We start from the raw sequence: 12,552 nt of genomic DNA, 5'->3' as shown, positions 1-12,552 counted from the left end.
AGCTGCTTCTTCCTAAGGAGAGGCCGGAGAACCTCCCGTTCAGTCAGCACTTTCCCCGATGGTGACTGCCCTTTGTTCAGGCAGCTCTGGCCGTGCAGATCAAAGCATCGATGCACAAATCAGCTTTTGCTTTAGCAGCAAGGCTGGGCGGTGTTTGAAGGTGGCCCAGCTCGTGGGCAGCCCAGCAGAGCACGTCCTGTGCTGCTCTGCCAGCGAGATGAATGCCTGAACTTCCTTCAGGGAGACACCACCCGCGAGTACGGGAGGAAGGGGTGAAGTCCCAAATCAATATTCCTGAAGGGAAACGTGATGGGAAAGGACCTCTCCGGTGGAGGAGCATGCAGGGATCTCAGCTGGGCGTTTCCTCTGCGTGTTGCTGCCCCGTGCACTGAGGAAGAGCCTCCTGAGCAGCAGCAGAGGAGCCCTTGGGCTCCTGCCTGAGCTCCTGCTGGGAGCCAGGCTTTGTTCCTCGGATCAGGGGCTCCTTCAGGGGGTTGGCATGGGCACAGCTTCACTGAAAGGAATCATTTTGCCTTCCTTTCACACGTCACACACCAAACCTTGGTCTCAGCAGTGTCAGGGAGGGCTGTGACATGAGTTCCACCTGACTGCTGTGTTTGAAGCAGTGGTGCCAAGATCCTTCCCTGCGGCAGAATTGTTTTATCTTCCTTTCAAGCACCCCACAAACAGGTCAGCAAAGGTTGTGCTGCAGTTCCTCTGTCTGGAAGGCTGCTGAGGGTTTGATGGAAGGTTTTGCAAGTCAGTGGCCTTGGGTAAAATGTCATCATCAAAACTCTTGGGCTGGAAGTTTTGACTATTTCTAGGAAATAAAAGAGCGAACAAACTGAGCAGGTATGGACTTTTAGTAGTCCCAGCTTTTATTACAAAATGTTTGGAGACAAAGATCTCTGTCACATCTTCACTTCCCCTTCCCCTTCCCTTTCCTTCCCCTTCCCCTTCCTTCCCCTTCCCCTTCCCCTTCCCCTTCCTTCCCCTTCCCCTTCCCCTTCCCCTTCCTTCCCCTTCCCCTTCCTTCCCCTTCCCCTTCCTTCCCCTTCCTTCCCCTTCCCCTTCCCCTTCCCCTTCCTTCCCCTTCCCCTTCCCCTTCCCCTTCCTTCCCCTTCCCCTTCCTTCCCCTTCCCCTTCCCCTTCCCTCTTTTCTTTCCTCCAGCTCTTGATTTCTAGAGAGCTAAAGGGTCACAGGCTCGGGTTTGGCCCCTTGTTCCCAACCATATTAAAAATCCCCCATTCACCCATTAGCTGGTATTTTTTTCTGTGCAGACAATCCCACAGAGCAGCTCCGTGGATGCTTTGAGCTGTGCAGAAGCAAAGGAAGCAGGGAGTTCTGCTGGCTTTGGAACAGCAGCAAAAGCGTCGCCGGGGCAAGGCGAGGTCTATGGCACTGAGAATGTGCCTGGGCCCCTTGTGCTCTCTACCTCAGTAATTCCTCGGGAAATAAATGTTCTGTAGGGAGGAATTGCTGATAAAATACTGAATTTCAGTGCTGAGGTTCTGTGGGGCTTCTCCTGTTCTTCTGTTCCCGTTTACCTTGGAAATGAAACTGGGTTTGTGATCAGAGCCATAGGACAGAGCTCAGTTCGTGTCCTGATGGAAGAATAAACTTTGCTTTTGTGGCATGGAAGAATAAACTTTGCTTTTGTGGCATGGAAGAATAAACTTTGCTTTTGTGGCATTTCTCACCCAGCCGTGGGAGGAATTTCAGTGGAAAAAAAGGATGAAGGACAAGATGAGAGAATTCCTAATTACTGCCCAGGAAGGAGAGCTGGGTGGGTTTGGGTCTAGCACTAAGAGCAAAAGGGTGTTTTACCAACACTCGAGGGGCTGAGCTGATCAGGAGTGATGTTTGTTTGGGCGAATAAGATGAAAATTCAGAGAGATTTTTGGCATCTTAGGCAGAAACTCCGTTTATTTACACCAGTGTGAATTCAGGTGGAGTTTTTCCAGTTCCCCCCTTATTCCTGTACCTCTGAACCCTCAACCAGAGCCAGGGTTACAGAACTGCCCTAAACCCAGGGGTGCCACGAGAATTCCAGGCTCTGAATTCACATTTTCCTTTCTGTGCCGGTAATTCTGCTCCTCCCTCCCTCCTCCTCTCCCTTCCCAGACCACAGGGAAGATTAAAAGGAGGAAGTTCTGGCAGGATTTTCATTAATAACCCCTGGCTAATTCTGAAGTGCCTGTTAGGAGGAGCCCTCTGTGTGTCCATCCATCACAGCTGGGTCCTGGGTATTGATTATTTTATATTTAATGCAGCTCTTACATCTTTAATGCCTTGTTCCCGAAAGTGTCCTCAGCAGGGGGGGTGGTGTGGTCACATTTAATCAACATTTCCAAGGCTGGAAATGAGCTCCCAATAATTCTTGGGACATGTCTTCAGCAGATTAATGAGTCCCTTTTTTAAAAGCAGTAATCTTTTATTTTAGTTTTTCTCATGTGCTTCTGGGAGGTTTATGTGAAAAGTGTTGCTATGAAATGAAGCCTCTGATTTTGGCAGTCAGGAATCAGGAGTGCAGAGAGCCAAAATCTCATATTTAAACTGGAAATGTGGTCGGGATCATGGAAGGGACCTTAGAGATCATCCAGTGCCACCCCTGCCACGCACCCCAAAGTCCCTCTCCAGCCCCACGCAGGAGTAAAGTGTTTTTCCTAAGGAATTCAGATGCATATTGTACCAAAAAAACTCTTGTTCAGCCTTGGTTTAGGGGTTGCTTCTCACAAAAAGTCACCAACTTTTGGGTTGGGATGGGAATTTTAGATTCCGCTGGACAGAGAGAAGCAGGGAAGGACTGGAGTGCTCTCCCAGCATTTGCTGCTTCCTTATCTCTGCTGTCACATTTAATTATTGCTTCAGTAACAAATCAATGCTAATAAAAAGAAAAATAAAACCCAGATCTTAGAGCTGATGAGCTCAAGCAATTTCTAGATCTAATCACAGACAAGAAAGGACAAAAAAAACCACTCAAAAACCAGATTTTGTGCCTCAGACTGATCTCCACTTAGGATGGAGATACAAACCCCAGATATGCTTGATTTTCCTGCAAATAGAGAGTGGTTCTGTGCAATTCTTCACAAGTATTCATTTACTACTCAAGGGCAGCATCTTCTTTGCATCCTCTCTAAACACAAATTCTCTCTTTGCATGTAGGGTTTGATTTATTTGCATAAGCAGCTTAGAGATCTTTATAAGAAATGCTCTGAAAAAAAAAGCAGAAGCACATTTTAGAATTAAAAATAAATAAAGTCTGTCTGCTTTTATGACTCAGCTGCATTTGCATAGGAGTAAATGAGCACGTCACTGATACATTCATAGCCCTAAGAATTCCTCCCTTCATCCAATGCTGGCTCTTTTTATGAGTTTTATCTTTCTGATTTTTTAAATTTAACTTTATTTCCCTCTTGTACCATTGAGAAAGAGGAAAGAGACAGATTCCCAATACAGAGAACCACAGCTGAGAAACAACAGCAACACAATAATCTCTTTTCCAGGATACTGCTGCTTGCAGTGCTGCTGATAGGAGACTTGAGAGCTTTCGGTGTCCTCTGTAAATCAGTTCTCTCTGGCTTGGAAAAGGCTTTAAATTTTAAAGGAAATGGATTGTAGAGGCACATTCAGGTTTGGTTCTCCGGAGGCTGGGTTCTCCTGGGAACTCCTCTGTTCCGGAAATCCGAGTTTGGGTGACATTGGGTGGTACTGGGTGACATTGGGTGATACTGAGTGATACTGGGTGTTACTGGGGGATACTGGGTGATACTGGGTGATGATATTGGGTGATACTGGGTAACATGGGCTGATTTTGGGCATTACTGGGTGATATCGGGCAGTACTGGGTGATGATATTGAGTGATACTGGGTGTTACTGGGGGATACTGGGTGATACTGGGTGATGATATTGGGTGATATTGGGTGTTACTGGGGGATGATATTGGGTGATACTGGGTGTTACTGGGGGATACTGGGTGATATTGGGTGTTTCTGGGCAATATTGGGTGATATTGGGTGATACTGGACAATACTGAGCATTACTGGGTGATGTTGGGCAATACTGGGTGACACTGGGTGATGATTTTGGCTGATACTGGGCAGTACTGGGTGATACTGGGCAGTTCTGGGTGGTGATACTGGGTGACACTGGGCAGTACTGGGTGATGATTTTGGCTGGTACTGGGCAGTACTGGGTGATCCTGGGTGATACTGGGTGTTACTGGGCAGTACTGGGCAGCACTGGGTGACACTGGGCAGTGCTGGGTGACACTGGGCAGCGCTGGGTGTTACTGGGCAGTGCTGGGCAGTGCTGGGTGGTGACACTGGGCAGTGCTGGGTGGTGATACTGGGCAGCGCTGGGTGACACTGGGCAGCGCTGGGTGATGATACTGGGTGATACTGGGCAGTACTGGGTGATACTGGGTGGTACTGGGCAGTACTGGGTGATGATACTGGGTGGTACTGGGCAGTGCTGGGTGATACTGGGCAGCACTGGGTGTTCCTGGGCAGCGCTGGGCAGTGCTGGGTGGTGACACTGGGCAGTGCTGGGTGTTTGTTACTGGGCAGTGCTGGGTGACACTGGGCAGCACTGGGTGACACTGGGCAGCGCTGGGTGACACTGGGCAGCGCTGGGTGTTCCTGGGCAGCACTTGGGTGTTCCTGGGCAGCGCTGGGTGTTCCTGGGCAGTGCTGGGTGTTCCTGGGCAGCACTGGGTGACACTGGGCAGCACTTGGGTGTTCCTGGGCAGCGCTGGGTGACACTGGGCAGCGCTGGGTGTTCCTGGGCAGTGCTGGGTGTTCCTGGGCAGCACTGGGTGACACTGGGCAGTGCTGGGTGACACTGGGCAGCGCTGGGCGCTGCTGGCGCTCCCGGCCTGCAGAGCTCTTTCAGCTGCATCATCGGGCAGGGATCTCAGCTGTGGGGCCGGGAGAGCAGAGCTGAGGGCAGTGGAGAGCCCAAAGCCCCGAGAGTGAGAATTAATGAACAAAGTTTAACAGAGGACTCACTAAATACCAAACCAAAGGATGCAGGGAGGAGAATGGAATCAGGAATCGGGGGATAGAGGAGAACAGGATCAGGGAATGTTTGGGTTGAGAGGGATTTTACATCCCATCATCCCATCCAGTGCCACCCTGCCACGAGGCCTCCCACTGTCCCAGGGTGCTCGAAACCCTGTCCAGCCTGGCCTTGGGCCCTTCCAGGGATCCGGGGGCAGCCACAGCTGCTCTGGAATTCCATCCCAGCCCCTCCCCACGCTCACAGGGAGGAATTCTTTTCCTAAAATCTAATCTAAATCTAACAAGGGCCCTTCCCCCTCATCCTACAGCTGCTTTCCGAGGTCTGAGCCTCCAGCCCGCGGGTGGGGCTGGATGTTCTCTGTACAACGAGCCCCAAACCGCTTTACTTCAGGACTCGCTGCTGCCCCGAGGCCGGGAGGAGCCGCTGCTGCCGGTGGCCAAGGCCAGGTGCCACCAGGAGCTCGGCGTGGGGCAGCCGGAGCAGCCCGGGACAGCAGAGGATGCTCCGCACGCCGGGACAGCCCGGGACAGCCCGGGACAGCCCGGCCCCGCAGAGGATGCTCCGAACACCGGGACAGCCCGGGACAGCAGAGGATGCTCCGCACGCCGGGACAGCCCGGGACAGCAGAGGATGCTCCGCACGCCGGGACAGCCCGGGACAGCCCGGCCCCGCAGAGGATGCTCGGCACACCGGGACAGCCCGGCCCCGCAGAGGATGCTCCGCACGCCGGGACAGCCCGGGACAGCAGAGGATGCTCCGCACACCGGGACAGCCCGGGACAGCCCGGCCCCGCAGAGGATGCTCCGCACAGCGGGACAGCCGGAGCGGGGCTGGCAGAGCCCGGCCCGGCCGGGGGGCTGGGGGGCCACGGGCTGGTTCCCTTCAGCAGCACCGCCAGAGGCGGGAGAAGCTCCGTACATCCCCGGGAACAGCAGATCGCGGGCGGCGAGCAGTGCTTGGGCTCCTGCACGGGTTTGTCAGAGTCTCTGCTCGCCCCGGAGGTTTCTGCAGCAAACAGAAGAAGGAGCAGAGGTTTGATGTTCTCCTGCAGGGAACGCAGCCCCTGCAGCGCCGGGACACGGTCCCCTCCTCCCGTGCAGGGACAGGAAGCATTCTGCAGAGTCAAGCTCTGCCACGATCCTTCAGGGCTGAGGACATCGAGTACAACCCCAGCAGCCTCGCTTCTCCACACCTCCTGTGCCTGTCTGAAGTTTCGGGAGTGACAAAGCACTGGGTTTTTAACCCCCGAGCTCCCCAGCCCTGGGACAAATCCCCTCGGCAGGGGCTCCCCTCCCATCCCAGCCCCGCCGGGTTTGAGGGGGTCACACACGAATATTCATTGATTTTTTAGTGGAATCATCTGTTCTGAGTCCCATGGGAGCCCAGGGGGGCAGGGGGCACTGGGAGGGGGCACTGCCAGCTGGGTAAGTGGCCGCTCACTCCACGGGTCCTGCAGAATTGGGAGTGGCTGGGAACTTGCACAGAACGCTGAGAGCAGCGGCTGTGCCACTCTGCCGCGCTCAGAAGGTGGCATCGTGTGACAAGCAGCGACTTTCTCCGGCAGGGAAGCAGCTCTCGCTGCTCCCAGCCCAGCAGCAGCACTGATTGATCACCCCCCATGCGGGCAGAGCCACCTCTCTGCTCCCAGGGAATGAGAGCCAGCCCGTGGTACTCACACGCCTTCCGAACAGAGAGAAGCTGGGAGAGAAGCAGAGAAAAGAATGATCAAAACGGTTCTTATCTCATTGCTGCTCCTGTGTTTGTACTCATGTGGAATGTGTTGGAAGCTTATTTACCTGAAGGAATTGCTTGATTGGATTCTGGAACTGTTGATGTTAATTAGCCCATCAGGTCCAAGCTGTGTCCTGATTCTGGGCAGACAGTCACGAGTTTCTCGGTAGTTAAAGTGAGTATTCTTTAGGATTATTTGTAGTATAGCTATAGTATAGTGTAATGTAATATAATGTAGTTTTAATAAAGCAAGTGTTCAGCATTCCAGAGCCTTGGAGTCAGATGCCAATCATTTCCTTCGTCAGGGAAGGATTTTACCTGGATTTAGGATTTAAAATCACCCTGATTTTACAATAGCAGCCTGTGCCTTCAGGAGCTGGATGTGGCTCTGGCCAAGGAGAATTCCTGACAAAGCTCGGGAGTGCTGGGCTGACATCAGCTCGCTGTGCCAGGCCTTCAGAGCTGCACCCACTGCCTGGAGCAGGGACCCAACCCAGCAGGCCAAGGGAAATAGAATTACTTGCTGGCAACTTGTAACTTGCTGTAGTGGTGAGGAAAAGCTTCTCCGTGTCTTCCTATTTGTTGGGATTTTAATTAATGAGTTCAGTGTAGATATGGGTGAGGAGCAGCTTGTCAATACCCTGCCCCAGTAATTCAGCCCAAACCAGAGTTATCTCATTTCACCAAAGCTGCAGAGGAAGGCAGGAAGGCTTGATTTATTATTGCTTTCCCAATCCAAGTCTGATCAGTGTGAGACAGAAGTGCCTGACCCAGCAGCAGCTCTCAGGGTGGAGGATTAACCTTTGTGAGATTTCAGGTCCAGCACATTCTTCAATATGCCTGTGAGGTGAGAGGAGAGGAGAGATGAGAGCTTTCAGCCCAGAATATTAACTCAGGGCTCAGAGATTAATTAGAGACACGCTACTTAGGAAATAGGGGGAAAACTGCACAAGAAGGATGGAGCCTTTTGTGCAAAGAGAAAATAAGCACATTTCTTCCATCAGTCCCTAATAACTGCTCCACAGTGTGCACTGGAGAGCCAAGCAGAGTGGAGGAGCTGGCCTGCTGTGAGTCAGCCCCACTCTGCCTGCTCTGCCACCTCTCCTGCTCCCCAATGTTCCTCTCAAGGCACAGCTCCATCGGTTGCAGCCCAGCTCTGACAGCTCAGGGCTGTGGTTCAGCTCCCAGTGAGCCCGGGCTCAGGCACATCAATGGATGGGTTCAGGGCAGGGAGGCAGAGCAGAGTGGAGCTGTGTTTGATGAGTCCCAGCCCTGTGAATGTGGAAAGATTTTGTTCGGCACTGCAGGAGCTCCTGGGGAGGTTCGTGATCCACTTTGCCAAGATTGAGGGACTCTGTCCTTTCTTCTACAGCAGAAAAGGAAAATCCAGAGAGCCTTATCTGTCCTCTGGCTGCTTCCCATCTTCACTGATTTGGGAAACGTCAGTGAAAATCATGATTAGAAAATCCACTGTGAGGGAAAATTCTCCGCTGAGTCCCCATTCCAGCAGGGATGTGCTGCAAAGGCTCAGAGCTGTCTGCTAACACAGGTTTAATTTCATATCTAAGCATTCCAGTCTTATTAACAGCACTGCTGTAGCAGCACACCATCCTTAGCCAGTATAAAATATTCCACGTTTTGTTCTAAAGGAATCAAGGGCTGAAAAAAGACCCAGCTGCTGGAGATGGTGCAGTTCAGCACAGCTCTGCTGATGGGAAAAGAGCAGCAGGAGTTTCTGTTTCTCTGTTCCTGAGCTCTGAAGCCCAGGCATTATTCCCTTCCCAGAAGGAATGCAGGACAAGCCTGGATTACCTTGAGTGGCTGAGAACAAAAGCCAAGCAGCACAGAGAGTGCTGGCAGAGCCAGTCCACTTGAGACTCAGGAGCGAATACCTAAAAATGTCCCAGCTCCCAGTTTACGTCAGTGCTGGCACTCTTACATCTGCCATTACATAAGATCAGTGCATCCCCAGGATGTGCCATTGTCTCACCCATCAGAGCTTTAAAGCTGCCACAGTTTAAGGCTGTACCTTCCCTCCTCTTTTGTTTTGATTTGGATTTCAGAGGCCAAAAAAATGATCTTTTTCCAGCTCTTTCCCTGGAAAAAATAAATAATCTTTTTCAAAATAAATAATCTTTTTTCAAAATAATCTTTTTCCAGCCCTTTCCCTGGATGCAAAACCCAGCCCAGCATCCCCAGGTTGGCTCTCAGGCCACCCCTGCACATTTTGCTGAGTAACCTGCCCGGGCCCTGGCTGGGGAGGAGAAGGACATGCTCAGGAATGAATCTGTCCCTGTCTGTCACAATGTCCTCTGTCCCTGTCTGTCACAATGTCCTCTGTCACTTCTTTGGGTCTAAACTGTGCTGCAGGGCCTGCATCTGCCGGGTCAGCTCCTGAATGGTTCTTTCTGACATTTCAGTCACCGCATTTAAGCTGAGAACGCGGCCAAATCGCTTATTAACAGCTAATTTGCAATCAGCTTTAAGGCCCGTGGTTAAGTGTCCTCTTCAAGCCTTTCCAGCGCTGTCCCAGGGTTATTTGAGCGCCGGTCCCGCACACATCGCTGCATCCCCTGGAAGGCCGGGCCGGGAGCGCCGGTGCAGGGCCGGGGCAGGGCCGGTGCAGGGCTGGGAGCTCCGGGGCAGGGCCGGGGCAGGGCCAGGGCAGGGCCGGTTCCGGGCCGGGGCAGGGCCGGGGCAGGGCCGGTGCAGGGCTGGAGCCGGGCCGGTGCAGGGCCAGGGCAGGGCCGGTTCCGGGCCGGTGCAGGGCCAGGGCAGGGCCGGTGCAGGGCCAGGGCAGGGCCGGTGCCGGGCTGGTTCAGGGCTGGAGCCGGGCCGGTGCAGGGCCGGTGCCGGGCCGGGGCAGGGCCGGTGCAGGGCTGGAGCCGGGCCGGTGCCGGGCCGGTGCCGGGCCGGTGCCGGGCCGGGGCAGGGCCGGTGCTGGCGCTTGGTGGCACCAGAGCTCGTCCGAAGGGAGGGAGGGAGGCAGGCAGGCGAGCGCTCGGGTGAATCGGCGGCGGCGCTGCGCTGATGCTCGCGGGGCTCCGGAGCGGTTCGCTCTGCTCCAGCCCTCCCCGAGCCCCCCAGCCCGGCTCTGCCATTGCTCTGGAAATGTCAGCGCTGTCTGATCCGCGGTGAAACGTCTCTGCTTCCGGCAGCCCCCTCTGAGCTCTCCACGCGGCTGCAGAGCTGGGAATTTTCACAGCATCGGTGGGAGCAGAAAACTTCTGCCGTCGCCAGGGCCCAGAGCACAGCGAGCCCTTCTCGGCAGGGCAGGGAGGGTGTCTGTCCTTCCCTAACTGCAGGATTGATCCCGCGATCGGCCCTCGCCAGGAGCAGGCAGGTTTTACCTGAGTCCCACACATCCTGCAGGAGCTCACGCACACCCATGAGCCCCAGGCATGCCTGTGTGACAGCATGCTATAGTGCAGGCTGCTGTTAAAGCAGCAACGAGATTATAATTTCATTGTGGTTAAGTATCACTCTCGGATTTAGGTTTAAAAAAAAAACCCTCCAGCTTCTCAGAAGGAAGATCAAGTCTCAGATGCATTTTGTGATCAAAACCTCAATTAAAAAAGGATGAGGTTTGGAGCAGCGAGTGCAGCTGGTGACACCGGGATTGCTCTGAGAGCAGCACTTTGTGTCGGCACAGCGAGGAGCTGCAAGGCTTGTGAGGAGATGTCCCTAAAAATAACTGCAAACACTGTCTACCAAGTTTAGAACAAACAAATTCCCCGGGATTTTAACACGATACTTCTGTCACAAATGGCTGTTTTTATATAAAGAGAACAAACCCTCAAGGAGGCTGGGGAAAGCTTTGGATCCCCAAAGCATCCCATGGAAAGTTTTGGATCAGCAATCCTCCCTGCACCAGCAGCCACAGCCCAGCAGCTGCCCCTGCAGTTGTGAAGGCACAACACACAGTTTCAAAATCATCTCTGTCTTAATCCTCTAAAAGCTGCTTCTCAGGAGTTTTAGAAGCCAGGACCTTCCACGGCCACACATCAGAGGAGTTTAAGGGGCTGTTGAAACTGCAAAGGGAGCTCAGCAGCCCCATCATCTCCATGTGAGTGCCAGATCCAGCAGATCCTGCAGAAGCGTCTGGTGGGTGTGAGGCTCTCACAGGGCGATGCTGTGGCTGCTGAAATCCCTGCCTGGCTCCTTTTTGCGCCCAGCAGCGCCTTTTCACTCCCCAAAGCACAGGATCGGGGGCAGTCCCCTGGGCTGGGTGTTGGCAGAGCTGGGGGATGTGCTGGGGGAGGTTTCCCACCCTTCATGGGCTAATTTTTGTTTCACATCAAGGTGCAGACAGATTCTCTGTCTGAGCGTGCCCCGGCTGCAGTTGTCATTAACTGAGGAGCGTTAACGAGGCAGCAGAGCCCTCACTGCAGCAGAGACTGCAGCAAGTGGCTGGGCACACCCAGTTAAAGATGCAGCACATCCATCCTGCTGCCCTTCAGCTTTGCTCCATCCCCTTGCTGCAATGCTGGCATCAAACCCAGAGCTTAACTCTTTTCAGAACAAACTGCCTCAAAAAAAAAAAAAAAAAAAAAAAAAAAAAAGGCAGAAAAAAGCGCAGAAAAATGCGGGGTAGGAGTGATCTGTGTTTGCTGCAACTGCCCCTTTCCTCCTAACAAAGTTCCAGTAGATATTTCTGTGCATGTGGGCATGGAAAGGATATTTTTGTTTGCTCTTTTTCTCTCCTTGCTGCAGGCAGCAGGGTTTGAAATGTCTGCCTGGGAACCCAAGTTCCTGGATCCTCACTGCAAAGCTCCACTACAAGGCAGGAATGACACTGCAATTTTCCCAAGCCAGCTGGTTTATCTGGTAAACTGAGGCACAGGCTCCACACTAACTCTCTCACAGGCTCTGATTTTGGTGAAAAATTAGCTATTTGTAAATCATGCTCTGCTTCAGAAAAGACTTTTGGCCAGAAGGATGAAGCAAAAGTGGAACTTTGCTGAAGTTAATGAGAGAAACATCTCCTAAGGGAATGTCTTTGACTTTTGCTTTCACAACTGACCTGAATTTCTTTCCAGGATAAGAATCTGTGTCAGATCACCAAATAAATCCATCCGTTCCACAGAAATACCTCACTTGGATTGCTGCTCTTCCTGGGATAAACCTCAGTGCTGGGATCTGAGGAATCTGGATGGGGTATTCTGCAGTCCCCTGCTTTTGATCTGTCACTGGTGTGCAAGAGAGCTGCCCCAGAGCATAAATTAGAGCAGCTCCCGAGGCCAGAACTGATCTGAGTCTGGGAAGAGCCAGAGCAGCATTCTCCTCAGTCCCCTGTGAAGGGCAGCCCAGATTCGGGCATGCTCTGGGATTTATTGATGCCTCTGCAGCAGGGCCAGCAGGATGCACTGCAGAGGCAGCCCAGGGCCCTGCCAGCCCTGCTGCTCACGGGGAAGGCAGGGCAGGGTGAGGGCAGGGTGAAACACCCCAGTCACAGGGGAAGGAGCCCAACAAATGCCCTGGGACGGGGCAGGAGTGACCCTGAGCCCCCAGCACGAGGCAGGCTCCTGGTGCAGCAAACGGGGCGAGCGTGAGCTCTGCTGTGTCCACAGCGGCTCCTGCAGCTCCAGCAGCAGAAATCAAACCTGGCAGGGGTTTGGGTGGGTTTTGGCTCCCGGGCTGAGCCTGGCTGAGCCAGGCTGGGGTCACAAGGGAGCACAGGGGGGTGGGTCTGGGGCTGCTGCAGGAATGCCCCAGCCGGGCCAGAGGAGCCATGGAAACATCCCCGGGTTCTTCCATTCTGTCCCACCCAGGTGAGAACCGCCTACAGAGAGGGCCA

The sequence above is a fragment of the Motacilla alba genome, chromosome 22, assembly GCF_015832195.1.
Source record: "Motacilla alba alba isolate MOTALB_02 chromosome 22, Motacilla_alba_V1.0_pri, whole genome shotgun sequence".
NCBI lineage: Eukaryota > Metazoa > Chordata > Aves > Passeriformes > Motacillidae > Motacilla > Motacilla alba.
The sequence above is the reverse complement of the archived record's forward strand: the minus strand, read 5'-3'. Positions refer to the sequence as shown.